This window comes from Pinus tabuliformis, chromosome 6 (assembly GCF_031772625.1).
Source record: "Pinus tabuliformis cultivar Carrire ecotype Pingquan chromosome 6, CPIR1, whole genome shotgun sequence".
NCBI classification, from domain to species: domain Eukaryota; kingdom Viridiplantae; phylum Streptophyta; class Pinopsida; order Pinales; family Pinaceae; genus Pinus; species Pinus tabuliformis.
In genome coordinates, this window is record NC_142292.1 from 1,520,891,018 (window position 1) to 1,520,911,315 (window position 20,298).

General features: G+C 35.4%; 1 long non-coding RNA gene across 1 annotated transcript; it reads left to right on the top strand.

The window, feature by feature from the left end:
• The first annotated feature begins 8,184 nt into the window (after window positions 1–8,184).
• LOC149264483 (uncharacterized) lies at window positions 8,185–9,109 on the top strand. The gene is made up of 2 exons (XR_016259741.1): window positions 8,185–8,443; window positions 8,732–9,109. It is a non-coding gene; the product is annotated as an uncharacterized LOC149264483 (long non-coding RNA).
• The last annotated feature ends 11,189 nt before the right edge of the window (window positions 9,110–20,298 follow it).

Below are 20,298 nucleotides of genomic sequence, written 5' to 3' on the forward strand. Positions count from 1 at the left end.
CTATATAGGAAATTTAACCCCCTCATAGCAACTTACAAGGGTAGTTCATAACCCCCCTCATAGTCACTTTTGGGGGAAATTAAGAACCCTCCTTGTAGCAACTTACAAGGGGGTTTAGAACCCCTCTTGTAGGAACGTTTTGGGGCATTAGGAGCCCCCCTCGTAGGAAATTTTGGGGACATTAGGATCCCCCCTTATTTATCACCTTGATGTTAAAGCAAAGGAAAAAATACTCGAAAAGCAAGGTCAATAACAAAGATTAAGACCTAAGTGTTATTATTTTAGAAAATGAGGCTGCACAACCTGCAATTTTAAACTAAGATCCATTGAACTTCTAAAAGGAAAAGTTAAAGATAGAAAATGGAAGAAAGGAGCCATATTTTAATTAAAAATACCACTGACATGGAGACCAAAAAGGATGGATACAAAAATGATGATGATGATTTCTTATTTTGAGTGGTTGGATCTCCAAGACAAAGGGAATCATGGAAAGTTTGCTCGACATGGTTGGTGGTTTAGGCGAATCCCAAAATCCAAAAATTCTACTTTTACAAAGGTGACAACAACTTGACGAAATATCTACAAGAGCTCCAAACCTGTGAAGGAGAAGAGAAACTATCAAATAAAGTTTGGAAGTCAATATCATATTTATGTAAAATTATTTTTGAATAATGTTGTCAAAAAACAGTTGACAGTTGTATTCATGGGTTGAAATAAAAAGTATTTCAAAGTGATAATTAAAAGGTCATGTGGGCTAAGTGACCAAAAATATTAATTATAGTTCTTAGTATTGGTAGTTAGGGATGATTCAGTAAATCAACTAACTAAAATACAAATAAAAAGGTATAAATTTACTTTAATGATGAATCCTTCATTAATGAATGATATATCTCTCTTGCATATCTTTACCTTTTAACAAGAATGAGCACTAGCAAACCAATAAAATAAGTCATGTCATTTGAAGAAGTTCGTTGTCAAGCTTGGTCACAAGATTCAACTAGTGGCAACACAAAAGTGTAGGCTCAAGAGCCCCATCATGTTTTCCATGATCTTAATGAATACATGAATACACATTTATAGAAATGGGACAAAGATTATGTAATTTAAAATATGGATCAAGTGTCACCCAGTGATTCCACCATAAATCAATGCAAAGCTAAATATTAAAGATCCCTTTCATTATGATGTCAAGTAACTGTTGGAAATAATATTGAGAGGGGGGGTGAATCAGTATTAGCAAGTCAATAACATTTCCATTTCCATAATCAGATTTATATATGCTACTTAAGTTAAGGGAACTCGCGTGTACACGCAACTATGTTTAAGGCAACTAGCGTATATCCAACAAACTTATGATTCATATGTTGATCTTTAATCAGTGCATCAGAACTTCATTAACAATATAAACAGTAACCAGGTGCAGTAAAAATAGAACAGACCATCAAACATAAGAAACACACATGAACACTAAGATTTAAGGTGGAAACCCAATGCGGGACAAAAACCACCTGCCACTGTCTTCTTTTAATATGAGAAAAACCTGTTTACAATATTGTACTGGTGTAGACTCATACCAGTACGCAGGCACCCACCTGCAGAAGGATACAACCTTCTCTCATTCTCCAGCTACTACTGGAAGGGAGCTACAACCCCCTGGCTCTTGTACTAGCTAATATATTTACTAGTATGTAGGGTCGGCCTACATAAGGCTACTGTAACCCTCTCTCGTTTTCTAGCTGCTATTGGAAGGGAGATCCAACCCCCTGGCTCTTGTACTGGCCAATATGTTTACCAGTACGTAGGCGCCAACCTACTGAAGGCTCCAACCTTCACTCTTCCTCCAACGACCACGTTTCATAAATTTTCAGACTGGATACTCCTGGAACACAACACCATAATCTGAAGGTCATGTTTCATCCAATTTTCATACTGGACCCATCAACAACATTGAAGCTCAAATCAATCACCACTGCAACACAACCTTTGCACTCAACAATCTTTGAATCACCCAACAACTGAATCATTGAAGCCTTGTCATCAAAACACAGTTACCAGAACAAAGAGCAGAACTTAGAACTCTGCAACAACCACTAGAACCAACTGCAAATTCAGATATCATATTTCATAATGTATACGCTGCTCTAATGAATTGAACCAGCGTGTATATGCGCTTTTACCAAAGCGAACCCGCGTACAGATCTGCAAATATTAATTCATAACTTTGCAGCTATTCCAGACATCAACCATACCCAGATCATAAAATTTATAGAATAAACATGCATCAGTAATTCAGATCTAGTCTATCAATGATCAAACCACATAATGATAATACAATCCAAGACTTAAGATCCCGATCCATCATTCATCATCATCCACATAGGTGCATCCTTGGTTCAGATCAAGCAAAGCATCACAAACCCATAACCTACATACTAGATCTCACACTTCATCAGATATTCAATACTTGCACACTTGGCCTAATGATCTTCTCCTCCTTTTATAGTTTTAGGCCTTTCTCAATACCATGGACCAAAACCACTTAGTACCAATACCTTGGACCAAATACCTAGGGTCAATACTTCAGACCAGATACCTTGGACCAATACCATGGATCAAAATACCATGGACCAAATACCTTGGACCAAAACTTAGTTTTCCAAGATATACACACCTTTCCTTATGTGAAAGTGCGTGTATACGTTATACGCTCCATTTGGTATGTTAACCCGCATGTATATGCTGCTTTGTCAAGGTGAACCTGCGTATACCTCTCTCTGATCATTAATTCTTTGCTATTGACCTACTACACTATGATCTGTCATTTGAGTGAGTTGCCATCAAGGACAACAACTGTATCATAATGCCAACAATAACTCCTAGGGGTAGTCCTGATTCGTCCCCTCCAAGTTAGAATTTGAAAATCTTGATGAAATCCAGCTTCAATATGCCATATACAAGTAACCAGGTTCTTCGTGCTCGGATACCATATGTAACACTCCTCCAGTATAACAATCCTCTGAAGAAGACTCTGATCCACAAAATCCTGAGTATATGGATGAAAGAAGTAGGCATCAAGTCACCAGCAAAACCAATAACCTAGAAGCTTGTTCCTTCATGCCTAAAGGCACGTAGTACTTTTGTATTAGTGGATTACAATTGTCAGTTCCAGATTCATCTAGACCTTTAAAGACACTAATTTCAAGTGCAATTCCCATGTGAACTTGGAAAACAATATAATACTCAGACTTAGATACTAAAATTAAGGAAGTTTGTTTTGTAATGCAACCCCTCGAGGTGTAATTTTGAAAGCATTTCCAACAAAAAGAAATGATGTGAACTGAGAGACCTTTATTTTTTCATAACAACTACATATATTTTTTTTGAAGGGATCATTGAGGGTGGTTTGCATAATTATGGTAGCAACCTCCATGTGATGAGGGATAACTACATTTGATGGAAGAGTAAGAGGAAAAACTAGTGTAATTGAAACTACAAATTGTCATATAAGATAAGATAATGTTATTAATGTCCAAGAAATAATTATAAAAGTAGGCCAATGGGACAAAAATACTACATGAAATCTAGGTACACAGGAGTGCTAAAGCATTTTCTAAATCAATACTAAAAGCATGAAAGGATAGAGATAAAGAATTATGTGTCTATATAGAAGTTAAATATATAACTAAGAGAAGATATAAAATAAGTTTTAAGTGCAACAAAGATGCCAAAAATTGATGAGTTTTGGTGTAAAACAAAAGAAAGGATGTCAAGCCTAGCATGAGTTGGAGTTGGCTAGCAAGGGAAATTGACGGGACTACAATACATGTTCGTCATATGAGTAATCAATAACTATGAAAGGGCTAAGCATAGTCGAATGATATCCTTTGAGGATTGATTTACCCTGAGATGGATTGGTAACATGATCATGGGGGGGGGGCAAAAGAGAAAGGAAGAATAACACCCCTTAAATCAAGTTTGTGTAGAAAAAATCCACATAATACTCATTGGGAAATTATTGATCACCAAACATAATCACATTTTGGCTTGCATATTGTTAATATTGGGATTGTAGGGTGCATATTTGGCGACTCAAGGAAAATTTCCTTTGGAACATACTTAAAGTTTTAAATTGTAGAGTGCATATTGGGATTGCAGAGTGCACATTTTGTGACTCAAGGAAAATGGCCTTAAACTTGGGGATTTTTCGAGTGCATATCACACTTGTAACTTCCAAACAAGCACAAACCAATAAGAGCTAATGGAGAATAATTGACAAAAACAAGGAGTTGGAAAATACCTTTGAATATCTTACATTTTTTTTGTTTCCTATTATTAAATACATTTTAAATATTTCTTCTACTCGTACACTTTATTCATGTGTATGTGTCGCATATTGAGTTTTAGCATCAAAAAAATGCCAAATCTACAATACTATTGAATACCCATGGGGAATATGAAAACCATAAATGTATATGTTAACTCTAGGCCCAAAAATTTAGTTTTCCATAACAATATTCTCATGTTATGTTCATACTCCTATAACCCAAATAGAAGAGGAATGCAATTATTCAATTGTTTGTGTCTTGAATATCTAAATGAAATTGAAATTGTTTGCGTATATTGACTACAATAAGAAATCATACATCATTTAAGAGGTATGGGTGAATTTTGCAAGTAGTGTAGATGGAATTCCATTCTTGAGATCTTTAATTGGGAGTTAATAAGCCCCCACTGTCACAAATTATTGAAGTAATGAATCTTTCAAGGACTTTAAACTATGAATCTCGTATAAATAAATATAAATAAGTATAAATAAATATAAACCAATAGAAACATACATTGAATAAAATGAGTGAGAGAGTGTTATTTCTATATAAAATATTATGCAAATATTTTATGTAGCTTATTATTATTATTATTATTTTATGTTTGAAAAATAAACTAATGGTTTAGTGTAATGAGATAATATTCATCATTTTGAAAACGTTTATTTCCTCTTTCACATGGGACTTCTTAAAATTTAGTTAATTTTTATTTATGTAAATAGAGACCGCATTCAATTTGGGTTGTCCTACATATGTGTCATTGCTTAACCACGTATGTCACGTGAAGTCACCAATAGAATGGAATACAAATGTCTCCGACAATTCATCATCATTACCTAACTACGTGTGGTCATCAATAATGGAATGCGGTAATCTAAAAATTATGTTTTTTGCTTTGAAAGTTATGGAAATTCTGGTCATATTTTGAAAAAATTTGGCAGAGATTTTTGTAAATCCAAGTAAAAAAGTTGTTAAAATTCATAATTTTAGGTGTCTTAGACGTTTTTGATGGTGCTACATCCATTTTCACCATCAAAAAGATAATTCAAACGCTACATCTACAAAAAAAAATTATTTTTTTTTACCCAAATTCCAACTACTTTTAAAATGTATCCATAAATTCATTATCATCCGATGTTTGTTTATAGTAAAATATGAATATATTCAGGTTATTAGTCCCTGCCTGGACTATAGCGATCGATCGATCGTTGACTTCCTATTAATTCACTTTGACCGAATAATATTACCCGTACATTTGAGGTTCAAACCTATGTTTTAAAAAAAAATGTTCGGCTCAACCAATTTTTATCCAATGTTTCTATTTGGAGGTCTTATTGCCGGCCTTGCCTGCCCAGGGAGTGTAAGTTATTTTATCCTAAGTGTTTTAAAACAAAGGCCGATCAAGTTATTTTATGCAAAGTAATAAGGTTCGGGAATTAGGCAGTTTGGCACCACTGTCGCTGCATGTACACAGCTGCCACGGCTTCTTCTACAACTGCCACGGCTTCTTCCAAGTGTCCTACGGCTTCTTCCAAATGTCCTAATGCATTGAAGTTCTATTAACTATAAGGTTAGGGGATTATCGTGGCCTATCCCTGGGCTATGACTGGATGATGACGGAGTAAGTGCCATCACTGCAATGTCCTTCTTCTTTGCTGGTGATTCACTAACTTCTTGCGATGCCGTGAAAATATTTGAGCTCCATCGTCGTTGCTGGCCAGCGTTTCAGGCCCCTTGATTTTGTGGGCTCGGTTATGACCAGGGCTGTCTTGTACGAACACTTTGAACTCGGTGGCAGCGGATTTATTCTCTGAGGGTTGTTTACAGCTGCCGAGATGGGTTTGTTCAGGCTGCCAAGATGAACATTCATTGAAGATGAACGTTCATTGAAATGATCTCAGAACCTCTTCAATGAACTCAGAACCGAAGAGGGCTTTGTTCAGAACCGAAAAGTCTGACCACTTGAGGCAATCTGCTTTGTATTCCACGGGCGAGGATGATATGAATGGGAGTCGGCACATCCTTGGCTGGAATCGGCATAACCCCTCAACATATCGCACTTTAATTTGTTGATTCACTCGATAACCATATTTCTGAATCATCTAGCATCACCCATGGCTATTACCTGCCGAAATCTGCTACCAACGTCTGGAAATAAGATTACAATTCTGAGTATTGACGGAGGAGGCGTCCGTGGGATTATCCCTGCAACTATCCTACTATCCTACAATTCCTCGAGGAAGCACTGCAGGTATTGTCTATTCTAATCTACTTCACCATTTATAACAAAGGATACTGTATACTAATTCTGCAAAACTGAGTGATGGCCAATTTGTTACAGGAGCTTGACGGTCCGGACGTTCGTATAGCTGATTATTTCGACGTTATCGCAGGAACGAGCACTGGAGGGTTGGTGACTGCAATGTTATCTGCTCCAAATGAAAACAATCGTCCACTATTTGCTGCAAAGGATATTACTAATTTTTATTTAGAGCACTTACCTTATATTTTTCCACCGACGATGTGAGTCTAGCAATTTACTATTTTTCTGATGTATTTTCTGTAACAAACTAAAAGGGCGAATTTAATTTGATTTTAGATTGCGAAATTTGATGAATAAAAACAAAATCAATTATTTAATTTAATTTTTATTAATCAAATTTCAAAATAAATAATTTCTGTGGATCAAATTTCAAAATATTTTTAGAATTTGCAATAGATATGAAAATAATCTACCTATAAATGAGTTATTGATAGCTAGTCTAACCGTTTATTTTACAAATTTACAATCAATATAAAGCTAATCTATTCATAAATGAGTTATTGATAGGAGTCTAGTAATTTATTTTACTATTGTATTTTTTAACCAACAACAGGTAAGATAATCTATTCATAAATGAGTTATTGGTACGAGTCTAGTAATTTATTTTACTATTGTATTTTTTAACCGACAACACCTAAGTGCCTATCAGCTGAAGTTAGCTTGAATGTCGATTTTCCGAATATTTTGAAAAAGGAAGGAATTTAATGGTTTGACATGGCTGTGATTAAATTCCAAAATGCTCCCGAAATCTGTAATCGAATCAAAAATAGCCTATTTATACATATGAGTGAGAGTGAAAATAAATTATTGATAGAGTGTTTAGCAATTTATAATATTTTATAATTTATGTTTATATGAGTTGAAATTAATTTGATTGTGGATTTTCTGAAAATTTTGAAATGAAACAAAGTTAATTGTCTGACTTCGCTTCATTAAATTTCAGATTATTCTCTAAATCTACAATCTAGATATGTGGTTCAAATTGAGAATAAATTAGCAACCATTTATTTAACGGTAACAGATAGTTATGTTAATATAAGTTGAACTTAACTTGATTGTCAGAATATTTGTAAATATAAGGCACAAGAACAAAGTTAATTAAATAATTTTAACTGTGAATAAAATTCTAACTATTCTTTGAAATTTACAATCAGAATAAAAATAGGAACGATATCAATTAAATAGTTTTAATAGTCAATCAAATTCCCAAGTATTCTTGAAATCTGAGATCAAAATAAAAATCTTGAAATCTGCGTCTTTAAATGAAACCTGTATCATATTTAAAACCTGTATCATGGTAAAGGGAAATTTCAGGGGTTTATTCACACATAGGCTAGCTAATTTTACATGTTTAATTTTAAAAAATTTCCTTAACCTGCATCTCCGTTTGGGAAGACATAACATGACAGAAAACGCAGAGAGGAAATGATAGTTGGTCGTAGTTTTAAACTACTATTGAAAATTAATTTCGGTTTTCCCTTTCTATTTTTTTAACAAAAACATGAGAAGAAATGCAACTGTAAACACAGTTTTCTTTCGTTACAAAAGCAATCAAACCTTTTCATGGAACTCTAATATTCTTTAAATTTTATAAATTTTATATCAGAGAAATAATGGATTTGTACATAGCAAAGGGATAATTTCTTACCATTTGAAGCAACCGCTGTATTTGTGCACAAACTTTGCAGAGAACAGAGGATAGGAACATGACTGAAGTGTACCAACATCATTCTTCGACTAAATTCTGCAATGCTGGGAGCGCCATGGCATCAAAATTGGGAAAAAAGAGCAACAGGTAGAGTGATGATTCTGGGCAAAAATCTAGTTTTGTTGTGCCTGAACCTTTCTTTAAAAGTTATTTCAGGGCAAGGACCAGAAATTAAAAAGAGAAAGAGCATCCATTACATTTAAAACACTCTAAATAAATTAGAGCATCAATTAACAGAGTTTATTGATTAGCACTGAGATGAAAATATAGCCTTCCTCCTCGTAGCCAGCGTCCTGCACTACAAATATCTGTTGTTTTAATCGGTTGGTCTCCTGTTTTAAACGGTTGGTTACATCATTTTCATGGTTCTTCAAGGTATATGTTGCTGATGGTGCCATCGTTGTCAATCCATCTTGCTTCGGTGGTTCCAAACCATTGGCAGCGCCAAGTTGATGATCTATTGCGATGTTCATTTGCAATATGTGAGAGAAATTATAGGAAAAAAATTCACACGGGTAACAACATATCCATTGACAATTACAGAAAAAATAACAGAGAAGAGGAACAGCAGAGTAAATATGAATACCAGGAGTAAGCTTCGCGTGAGCATCTGGCGAATCTCCAACATCTCCCAGCAGAGTAAATATGAATACCAGGAGTAAGCTTCGCGTGAGCATCTGGCGAATCTCCAACATCTCCCAGCTTGCGTTCAAGCTGAGCCATTCTACTGCGAAGGAACAAATTCTGAGTAAATCCTTCTGCACTTGGCAAGACTAGCACTTCTGTACAAATTCTAAACTTCTGGTTCTCAAAATGTATCTCAGACAGAGTGAAGCGTATGGTTTACTAATTTGACAAACTTGGTTCATGCAGTTGATAACGTGTCTGTGGTAAAAAACACGTGTCAAACTTTTTCATCCATTCCCTCATTATTTATTGAAGTGCTAAGTTCGTTTGGTGAAGTTCGCTGGTATTGACGCTGACGCCGCATGGTTATTTTTGAAGGTGGAAAGCATGGCGCGGCTGCCTCCAACATTAGTTACCTTTCAAGTATTTTTCTTAAATATTTTTTTCCATCGTCGAGAATATACTAAAAATATATATAAAATTGGTATTCCACAATATTCTTTATCTTATCTCTTTTCTTAATATATGCACGCAAATAATTGATAAATCTTATCTGTTTGCTTAATATATGCACGGAAATAATTGAATTTATCATATGTTAATATGCTTCTTCATTTTTAAAATCTTTAAAAATGGTGAAGGCATTTTCTCTATCTATATTTAAATAGAAAAAATCCAATCAATTTGAAATTGGTATTAGGATTTATAATAATTAATTTAAATTTTAATCGTTATGAATTACATTTGGGCTTTATTTGAGACTATTCTAAGTGATATGTTTTTTTTTTTTTTTTTTTTTGTTTCTTTTTTTCAAAAGGTGGAAAAACCTATCAAACTCAGTTTGTCAAACCAACAGTGAGGACAGCCATCTCTGGCTGCTATCCGCGAATGTCAGTTGACACATCACTGTTATCAAGGAAAACCACGCCACCTGAAATAACCGTGGTCCGTAAGGGAGCAGGCTATCACTCCTGCCAGATGCCTCTGGGTCTTGGGCCGTTAACCTGTTTCCTTACGTCCGAGGAAGACGAGCTCTTAGCCAAGCAGAAGCAGTTTGAGTGATATGTTTTATTCATTATAAGAAATATTTTTTTTATTTTTAATTCCATCTTCATATCTAAATTTATTTATAATAACTTAAATAAAACATATAATTCATTTCACATTCCTAACCTTAAAATAACAAATTCTTTTGACATTCCTAACTTTTAAATAACAAAATCCAGGCAAATTCTTTTGACATTCCTAACTTTTAAATAACAAAATCCAGGCAACGTGAGAAACAGAAATTATATCTATATATGCGTTCATTTAATATTCTGAAAAGTTAATTCCCAAATTCCCAACGATAATTGCACAGGAATATATGTTAATATCTTTGATTGAGATTATTAGACATTGATCTCATTTTGTGTACGTGCATCACCAAAAGAAGCCTATGTAGGGACATCAACATCTACATTCTCTCTTCTTTTCCATATAACAAATCTTTTCCATATAACAAAAATATTGATAACATTTATGAATATTTAACCGCAGGTTTTGCACTGGAGGTTGTGCTGCTATTAACTATTTTTTTCTTTTAACCTTTTTTAACCTTTTTAGATTACTTTTCATTTTTATGATTAGAACAGTTCTAGTATTGACATTAACATTCCCAAGATATAAGGAAAAATTCTGTTACAAAAAGTTACGTCTCTCTCATTAATTTCTCACTCTAAAATGTATTGCATACCCACACTTAGCCTTTCCTGGCACACTCTTAATCCCCACGGCTTGCGATTCCTACAACAAGAGGTTGCAATATGCGTGTACTAAATACAAATACAGGAAACAACATATTTCTGCATCCCAACGGTATTATACAACTAATTTTCATGTTAAAAGTTGGCCACCTTCTGTGGAAGTAATTGGCTGGTCGAAACGAGAAGTCTTTAAATAGTATACTGACATGTTGACTGTTTTCACAACTTGTTGAGCTGATTTAAATAGATGGAGAGCGTTTGTATTGTTGTTGTGGCAGACCCCTGAATTTTTTAACCAATTACACATTGAATTCGACATGTTGCAGAAAGCGTTTGTATTGTTGTTGTGGCAGACCCCGGCAGGGACTACCGGCTGCATGTCGCGCTTGTTTCTTCATACTCTCGACTCTCTTTGTGATATATTGCTTGATTAAATATAATTTTATCTAAGTGTATCATAAAGATTATTTAAAATGAAATTATATTCTTGTTGGAAAATTTTTACATACTCAAAGTTTTAAATTGTAAGATGGTCAAACTAATTTTTTTTTGAGAATCTTTGAAAAGACATACAACTTAGAAAATCGAAATAAATGAATAAACTCAGTTATGTTGTTGGGTAAAACATATCAATAGACGAAGAATATGTGAGAGTGGCAGAAATGACTTAAAATTTTAGAAAATTTAAAAAACAAATATATTTAGTCTTTACGTTGGATAGAACTACTAGAACATATCAATATAAATATAAATATAGAAAATATTAATATAAATATAAATCTATTAAACATTTATAATATATACCCGTGTACTTATATAAATTAAAAATTTATTAAATGTTGATATGTAGTAATAATTTATAAAAGTATTTTATTATTTGAGGGTTAAAGTTTAAAAAATAAAAATAAAAATTAATTAAATTGTAATTTTATTTTAAAATATTATTATTATTATTAAAAATAATATATTGATTAAAAATATATGGAATAAGATTTATAAAGATTTTATTTTTATTTTATCACTGTATAAGTAAATACCTTTTGTCGGCCTGGAGTATGCCGTAAAACTGCTTCTGCTTGGCTAAGAGCTCGTCTTCCTCGGACGTAAGGAAACAGGTTAACGGCCCAAGACCCAGAGGCATCTGGCAGGAGTGAGAGCCTGCTCCCGATTACGGACCACCAGCAGGGTTATGCCAGGTGGCGTGGTTTTCCTATTTAACAGTGATGAGTCAAACCCAGCATTCGCGGATAGCAGCCAGAGATGGCTGTCCTCACTGTTGGTTTGACACCTGAGTTGATAGGTTTTACCACCTTCGGAAAAAAAAAAAAAAAAAAAAAAAAGTAAATACCTTTTGTTAACCTACGTAAATTTGGGACGCCAAGGTCAGACATTACTTTACACACGCTTGTGTTTTAAGGGTAATTTGTGGGCCGGCCTGACAGAGATACGCTGCTTGATGCCGCGTAATGTATAGGAGGATGGTCAAAAGTATATGAGATTCCAGGCGAAATCAAATTCTAAGACAAATCAAAACGATATAGTCTGTGCTTTATAATACGATGACCCGAACTGGTTTAGTTTTGACATACACGCAAATCTCGTGTTTAGAAATCAACGTCCCAACGCGGCGATGTGTAGAATAAATAAGCTGGTTCCTCAACCCTGTCTTCCCATTCCATTCCTTGGTTTTCTTTTCTGCTGCTGCTCCTCTTCAAACATCTGTTCTTCGCTTGCAGCCATGAATTCCCCGGCATTGCTTACAACCTCTTTCCTTGCGGCTTTACCTTCCGCTTCCGGGATTTCTAAGGTTTCGAATCTTGGAATGTTGTGCTGACATACCCAGCTTTATCCATCGCACTCCGCGGACACCCTGCATACCCTAGTTCTGCGTGATCAGCATCCGGTTAATCGTTTCAGGAAGCAGACTCGTTGTCGTCGCGACCCGACAGCCATCAAAAGATGGGCGTTGCCCATCAGAAGTGGGGCAGTTGAGTCCTTGATAACCACACTGGATGGTTCGAAACGCGTCGACAACGAAACGCGTCGACAAATGATGTCTCATCTGATCTTCGCCGAAAAATCCTTTGTAAACTTGATATGGATCATAGAAGCCTAAACTCTTCTATTGACATTTATATTATTGATATTTTTTTATTAATAATATAAAAAATATATTGTAAAATAAAATTAGAATTTTTAATTAATAATATAGAATAACAATATATTCCATATTAAAATTATTATATATTATAGGTTGTAAAATTAAATATAATAATAGTTTTAATTATAAAGTCTAAAGTTTAAATATAATAATAATATTTTAAATTAAAGTTATTATTATATATTAAAATTATATTATGATGATGGTGGTGGTGGTGGTGGTTAACGTCTACTGAGATCAAATTTTGGTCTATCGGACTTAAAGAAACAAATTATTTAGTTTTACTTAAGATTTTATTCCTATGCTTAAAAAGCTTGGAAAGAAGTCTCCCGAGCTCAGTGTAATTTTGACAACGTAAAAGGCTAGGAAGGTCAGTATTGCAACAAAAAATTTGAAACTGATATCTAATGTGGTTGTACGCGGGGCACTCTAAGAGGAAGTGATTTTCATCCTGGATGTTCGTATTCTCACAGAGATGGCAGAACCTTTCCATCCATGGTGTTTTAGGAACTGCCCAACAGAGATGGCAGAACCTTTCCATCCATGGTGTTTTAGGAACTGCCCAACGACCCGTTTCACTATGGAGCTCCTGAGAGTTCGTTCTAATCTTGGCTATATTAATTTTCTTCTTTGAGCTAGTTAAAACGGAGAGATACTTTTGATCTTCTACGGTGGGGTTGATGGCCTCCTTATAATATCTTAATTTTCTTTTAGCTGCTAAATATTTCTCACACCACATTTTTTCTTTGAACTTAGAAGTAACAATATTTTTAATGTTATTAATATTTTGCAATGCAACATTCTCTTCGATCTCCCAAGCCCTGGTGTTAAGACCTGCGGTCTATGCGACAAGTAGGGCGACTCCACCGTGCGAAATATGAAACGAAACGAACCTTGGAAGAGTTTATAAGGCGTTGGGCGAGCGATGAGGGGGTGGTCCCACGAGTTGGGCAGGCCAACCTACCTCATGGGCGAGAGTTCGCATTATGAACGAGTCGACTGGGCATTTGGTGTGGGTCAGCTGGGTGACACAACCTGCCAGCTGCCTGTATATATTGGAGGGCGTTTGGAGGCAAACGACGAGCATTCGATCAACACGAGTTCAAACAAGGAGTTCTACAGTGCGTGGATGAGCCCGCACAATGGACGGAACTCGGGTGTAAAACTAGTTCAAGAAATTCGTTCGAGAATTCGTTCGCGAAATCGTTCGAGAAGTCGTTCGAGAAAGTCATTCGAGAAAGTCGTTCGAGAAAGTCGTTCGAGAATTCGTTCGAGGAAGTCATTCGGGAAACTCATTCAGGAAAATCATTCGGGTGACCCGGGCGAGGTCGTGTGGCGACCCGGGTGAGGTTGTTTGGGCGACTCGGGTGAAGTTGTGTGGCAACCCGGGTGAGGTCGTTCGGGGGAACCAGGTGAAGTCATGTGGTGACTTGGGTGAACGAGATTGGGTGAATAGGTGGATGTGCGGACGGGCAGCCAGGCGAGGGCGCGCCGTGCACGCAGAAACGAAGAATCATGCGGATGGGCAACCGGGTGAGGGCGCATCGTGCACGACGAAATGGTGGAAACGGTGAAGTGTTGAGATTGTGAACGAAGGTGTGACTCGTAAGGAGGTGCCCGTGTGTGGCGACTTGGTTATGACGAGGCGCACCCAACTTGGGCAAACAACACGATCATGCGACGAGGTGAACAAAGAGTTGGTGAGTCGTGCGGCGACCATGCGGAGGTACTAAAATGACGTGATTATATAATGTTTCAGTAGAACGAAATTGTATGACGTGACACATGTCACTGTTTCGACCTCCAGATCTGAACAATATAGACAGAAAAATAAAATTTGTCCTCTTTTTGTAACTTTTGATTGTTGCTCCGAGAGAAAGTTATAACAATTTTCCCAAGGTCACCTCTTTAGAATGTAATTCGGGAGTCTGGAAACACCCTAACTTCCTCAGATCATATATTCTAAAATATAGAGAGACAAGCTCTGAAATTCAGACCCGAGGTTCACACAACTTTCTTCTCAAATGGATTTATTGTTTAGCTTCTGAAACTTTGTAGTGAACAGGTTATAGCGAAACTTCCACGATGACCTATTTTAGATGAGATTATGGAGCTTGCAAAAACCCTAACTTCCTGAGATCATATCTCAGAAAATATAGCGAGGCAAGATCTGAAATTCGGACTAGAGGTTCAACAAGATTTCGTCTCAAATGTTTTTTTGGGTTAGCTTTTGAAACATCGCAGAAACAAAGTTATAGCGAAAATTCCACGATGACCTGTTTGGAGCAGCGAAACCTTAGAATCCAAAGCTCTGATACCAAATGTTATGAAACCAACTCACAAAAAGATAGGGAAGACAGATAAACGCCTTCAAAATAAGCCTTTTCGAGGGGGAAACCTCCTTTACATTACACAAATGAACAATTCTTGGATGATACAAATGACAAGACCTCCTTTCTATATATATGAGTCTAAGGGGTCATAATATAATTAGAGCCGACATAACAATAATAATGTAAGGGCACAATAATAACAATAGTGGGCTTCTGTGGGGCACAATAATAACAATAGTGGGACTACATGGGCACAATAATATAATAAGGGGGTTGTACTAATAACACTAAGGGGCTACCCTAGTATTATAGGGACCTAAAAAATTCCTACAGTGCCCAACAACTGCAAATCACCCAAAAAAAAAAAATAGACCTATCAAAACTAAACAAAAATAACTAACAACTCAAAAAAAAGGAAAAACGAAATACCTAACTCAACAATAAAAACTTCACAACAAGATCACAACAACAATTCAAAAGAATTGTAACTGGGAGGTCAGGTTTATGCTATGGGGTCAGGTTCACAAGAGGATGACGCATCAGACAAAATTCCTCTGGCGCCCAACACCTGTAAATCAACGAAAAAAATCAGACCTATCACAACTCAACAAAAACAATTAATAACTTAAAAAGAACAAAAATGAATTATCTAACTCAACAATAACGAATTCCCAATAGGGACACAACAACAATTCGAAAGAACTGTAACTCACAACATGACCACAACAACAATTCGAAAGAATTGTATATAGTGCAAAAGGTTTGCCAGGGACTCATGACCCACATATATTATATATAAACACTTTTTTCGCTAAAAAGGTTGTTGACCAAAAAATTATTTTCGGTCGAATTTTTTTTGTCAACGCAAAACACAAGTCTCTATATCCCCCCTCAAGCCAAAAATTTGTTGCACGATATTTGAGGTTGTCGTTAACTTAAAAGGCCAAATTTCCGGCCGCAAGTTAGATTTAACCATTCGACTGAAGAAAATAATAGTTCAGCTCAAAAAGTCAATTATCTCAGCTAAAAAAATGAAATAGTTTGGCTAAAATTATGCAATCAAGAATTTTTCGCAAGAAATTCACACAAAAGTGTAGCCCAACTTCACATTTTCACCCAAAATCCATCCAAAAAATAGAAATATCATCATATATAATTATTTTGCATAACAAAATCATTGACAATTTTAAATATACATATATGACTACCAAGTCAACACCTATCACGAATTTCATTGTTCCAAGGTAAATTCACAACATCCATAAAAATTATAATATCATCGTACATACTGATTCCCCATAAAAAAATGACAAAATTCAACACATATATAAATTAACAAGATAAGTCCAATAATATCGTCATCTTCTTTAATCAAATCAACTAAAATTCAAATGTGTGATTACCATATCAAAATATTTCATGAATATCATAATTCTAAGGTAAATTCACAACATACATCTAAATATAGTAATATCATCATACATAATAATTCTCCATCAAAATAATGTTGATAATTTTCAATATATACACAAAATAACAAGATAATAATGATAATATCATCATCATATTTATTCAAATCAACTAAAATTCAATGTATGATTACCAAATCAAAGTGTTTCATAGATATCATTATTCTAAGGTAAATTCACAACATCCATCTAAAAACAGGAATCTCATCACACATAATAATTCTTCATAAATAAATGTTGACAATTTTCAACGTATTCATAAGGGAAAATATAGTATAGATAGTATATATCATCATATTTATTCAAATAAACTAAAATTCAAATGTATTATTACCATATTAATACATCCCAAATAAATATAAAAAACAATGCATGGCTAGCTAGCACCACCAAGATCATAGTCAAGATCATCCTCATGATCATTGCCATGGTCATCATCGTGAGCATCGTGATAAATCTCATCCACTTCATCATCATCATCTCCTATTATATTATGTATGTTCAGCATAGTCTGGATCATCATCTCTACGGTCATCACCTATAGAATTTTGCGAAAAAAAATAATATTACATGTCAGTATTAATTTCATAGCACAATTCATATTTTTGTTACATTGCTAGCCATAAAATGAGGTAGGATATAATAACATCCAATAGTACTAAAAAAATTTTGAAAATATGGTTTAAGATAGATTGGAAATCCAAATAAGATTACACTTGTAATTCACATTAAGTAGTAGAAGACTTTTTCAATGCATATGAAGTCGATACCCAAGTGTTCTTCATAATATATTGTGACACTACTATAAAAAAAAATTAGGGGTCGTATTTGAAGAGATATGAATCCCCCTCATAGGAACTTTGGGAGCATTAAGATCCCCCCTCGTAGATTCTTTTGGGGGAATTAGGAGCCCCCCTTGTAGAAACTTAGGAGGGGGGTTTAGAACCCCCTTGTAACAACTTTGGGTGCATTAGAAGCCCCCTTTGTAGCAACTTACAAGGGGGGTCTCAAAGTGACTTTTGGGGGTGACTTGAAATCCCCTCTAAAAGTGACTTTGGTGGGGGTGGCAAGGACGGGGGGGGGGGGGGGGTGTGTTTAAAACCCCACTCGTAGAAAACTATATAGGAAATTTAACCCCCTCATAGCAACTTACAAGGGTAGTTTATAACCCCCCTCATAGTCACTTTTGGGGGAAATTAAGAACCCTCCTTGTAGCAACTTACAAGGGGGTTTAGAACCCCTCTTGTAGGAACGTTTTGGGGCATTAGGAGCCCACCTCGTAGGAAATTTTGGGGACATTAGGATCCCCCCTTATTTATCACCTTGATGTTAAAGCAAAGGAAAGAATACTCGAAAAGCAAGGTCAATAACAAAGATTAAGACCTAAGTGTTATTATTTTAGAAAATGAGGCTGCACAACCTGCAATTTTAAACTAAGATCCATTGAACTTCTAAAAGGAAAAGTTAAAGATAGAAAATGGAAGAAAGGAGCCATATTTTAATTAAAAATACCACTGACATGAAGACCAAAAAGGATGGATACAAAAATGATGATGATGATTTCTTATTTTGAGTGGTTGGATCTCCAAGACAAAGGGAATCATGGAAAGTTTGCTCGACATGGTTGGTGGTTTAGGCGAATCCCAAAATCCAAAAATTCTACTTTTACAAAGGTGACAACAACTTGACGAAATATCTACAAGAGCTCCAAACCTGTGAAGGAGAAGAGAAACTATCAAATAAAGTTTGGAAGTCAATATCATATTTATGTAAAATTATTTTTGAATAATGTTGTCAAAAAACAGTTGACAGTTGTATTCATGGGTTGAAATAAAAAGTATTTCAAAGTGATAATTAAAAGGTCATGTGGGCTAAGTGACCAAAAATATTAATTATAGTTCTCAGTATTGGTAGTTAGGGATGATTCAGTAGATCAACTAACTAAACTACAAATAAAAAGGTATAAATTTACTTTAATGATGAATCCTTCATTAATGAATGATATATCTCTCTTGCATATCTTTACCTTTTAACAAGAATGAGCACTAACAAACCAATAAAATAAGTCATGTCATTTGAAGAAGTTCGTTGTCAAGCTTGGTCACAAGATTCAACTAGTGGCAACACCAAAGTGTAGGCTCAAGAGCCCCATCATGTTTTCCATGATCTTAATGAATACATGAATACACATTTATAGAAATGGGACAAAGATTATGTAATTTAAAATATGGATCAAGTGTCACCCAGTGATTCCACCATAAATCAATGCAAAGCTAAATATTAAAGATCCCTTTCATTATGATGTCAAGTAACTGTTGGAAATAATATTGAGAGGGGGGGTGAATCAGTATTAGCAAGTCAATAACATTTCCATTTCCATAATCAGATTTATATATGCTACTTAAGTTAAGGGAACTCGCGTGTACACGCAACTATGTTTAAGGCAACTAGCGTATATCCAACAAACTTATGATTCATATGTTGATCTTTAATCAGTGCATCAGAACTTCATTAACAATATAAACAGTAACTAGGTGCAGTAAAAATAGAACAGACCATCAAACATAAGAAACACACATGAACACCAAGATTTAAGGTGGAAACCCAATGCGGGACAAAAACCACCTGCCACTGTCTTCTTTTAATATGAGAAAAACCTGTTTACAATCTTGTAATGGCGCAGACTCATACCAGTACGCAGGCACCCACCTGCAGAAGGATACAACCTTCTCTCATTCTCCAGCTACTACTGGAAGGGAGCTACAACCCCCTGGCTCTTGTACTAGCTAATATATTTACTAGTATGTAGGGTCGGCCTACATAAGGCTACTGTAACCCTCTCTCGTTTTCCAGCTGCTACTGGAAGGGAGCTCCAACCCCCTGGCTCTTGTACTGGCCGATATGTTTACCAGTACGTAGGCGCCAACCTACTGAAGGCTCCAACCTTCACTCTTCCTCCAACGACCACGTTTCATAAATTTTCAGACTGGATACTCCTGGAACACAACACCATAATCTGAAGGTCATGTTTCATCCAATTTTCATACTGGACTCATCAACAACATTGAAGCTCAAATCAATCACCACTGCAACACAACCTTTGCACTCAACAATCTTTGAATCACCCAACAACTGAATCATTGAAGCCTTGTCATCAAAACACAGTTACCAGAACATAGAGCAGAACCTAGAACTCTGCAACAACCACTAGAACCAACTGCAAATTCAGATATCATATTTCATAATGTATACGCTACTCTAATGAACTGAACCAGCGTGTATATGCACTTTTACCAAAGCGAACCCGCATACAGATCTGCAAATATTAATTCATAACTTTGCAGCTATTCCAGACATCAATCATACCCAGATCATAACATTTATAGAATAAACATGCATCAGTAATTCAGATCTAGTCTATCAATGATCAAACCACATAATGATAATACATTCCAAGCCTTAAGATCCCGATCCATCATTCATCATCATCCACATAGGTGCATCCTTGGTTCAGATCAAGCAAAGCATCACAAACCCATAACCTACATACTGGATCTCACACTTCATCAGATATTCAATACTTGCACACTTGGCCTAATGATCTTCT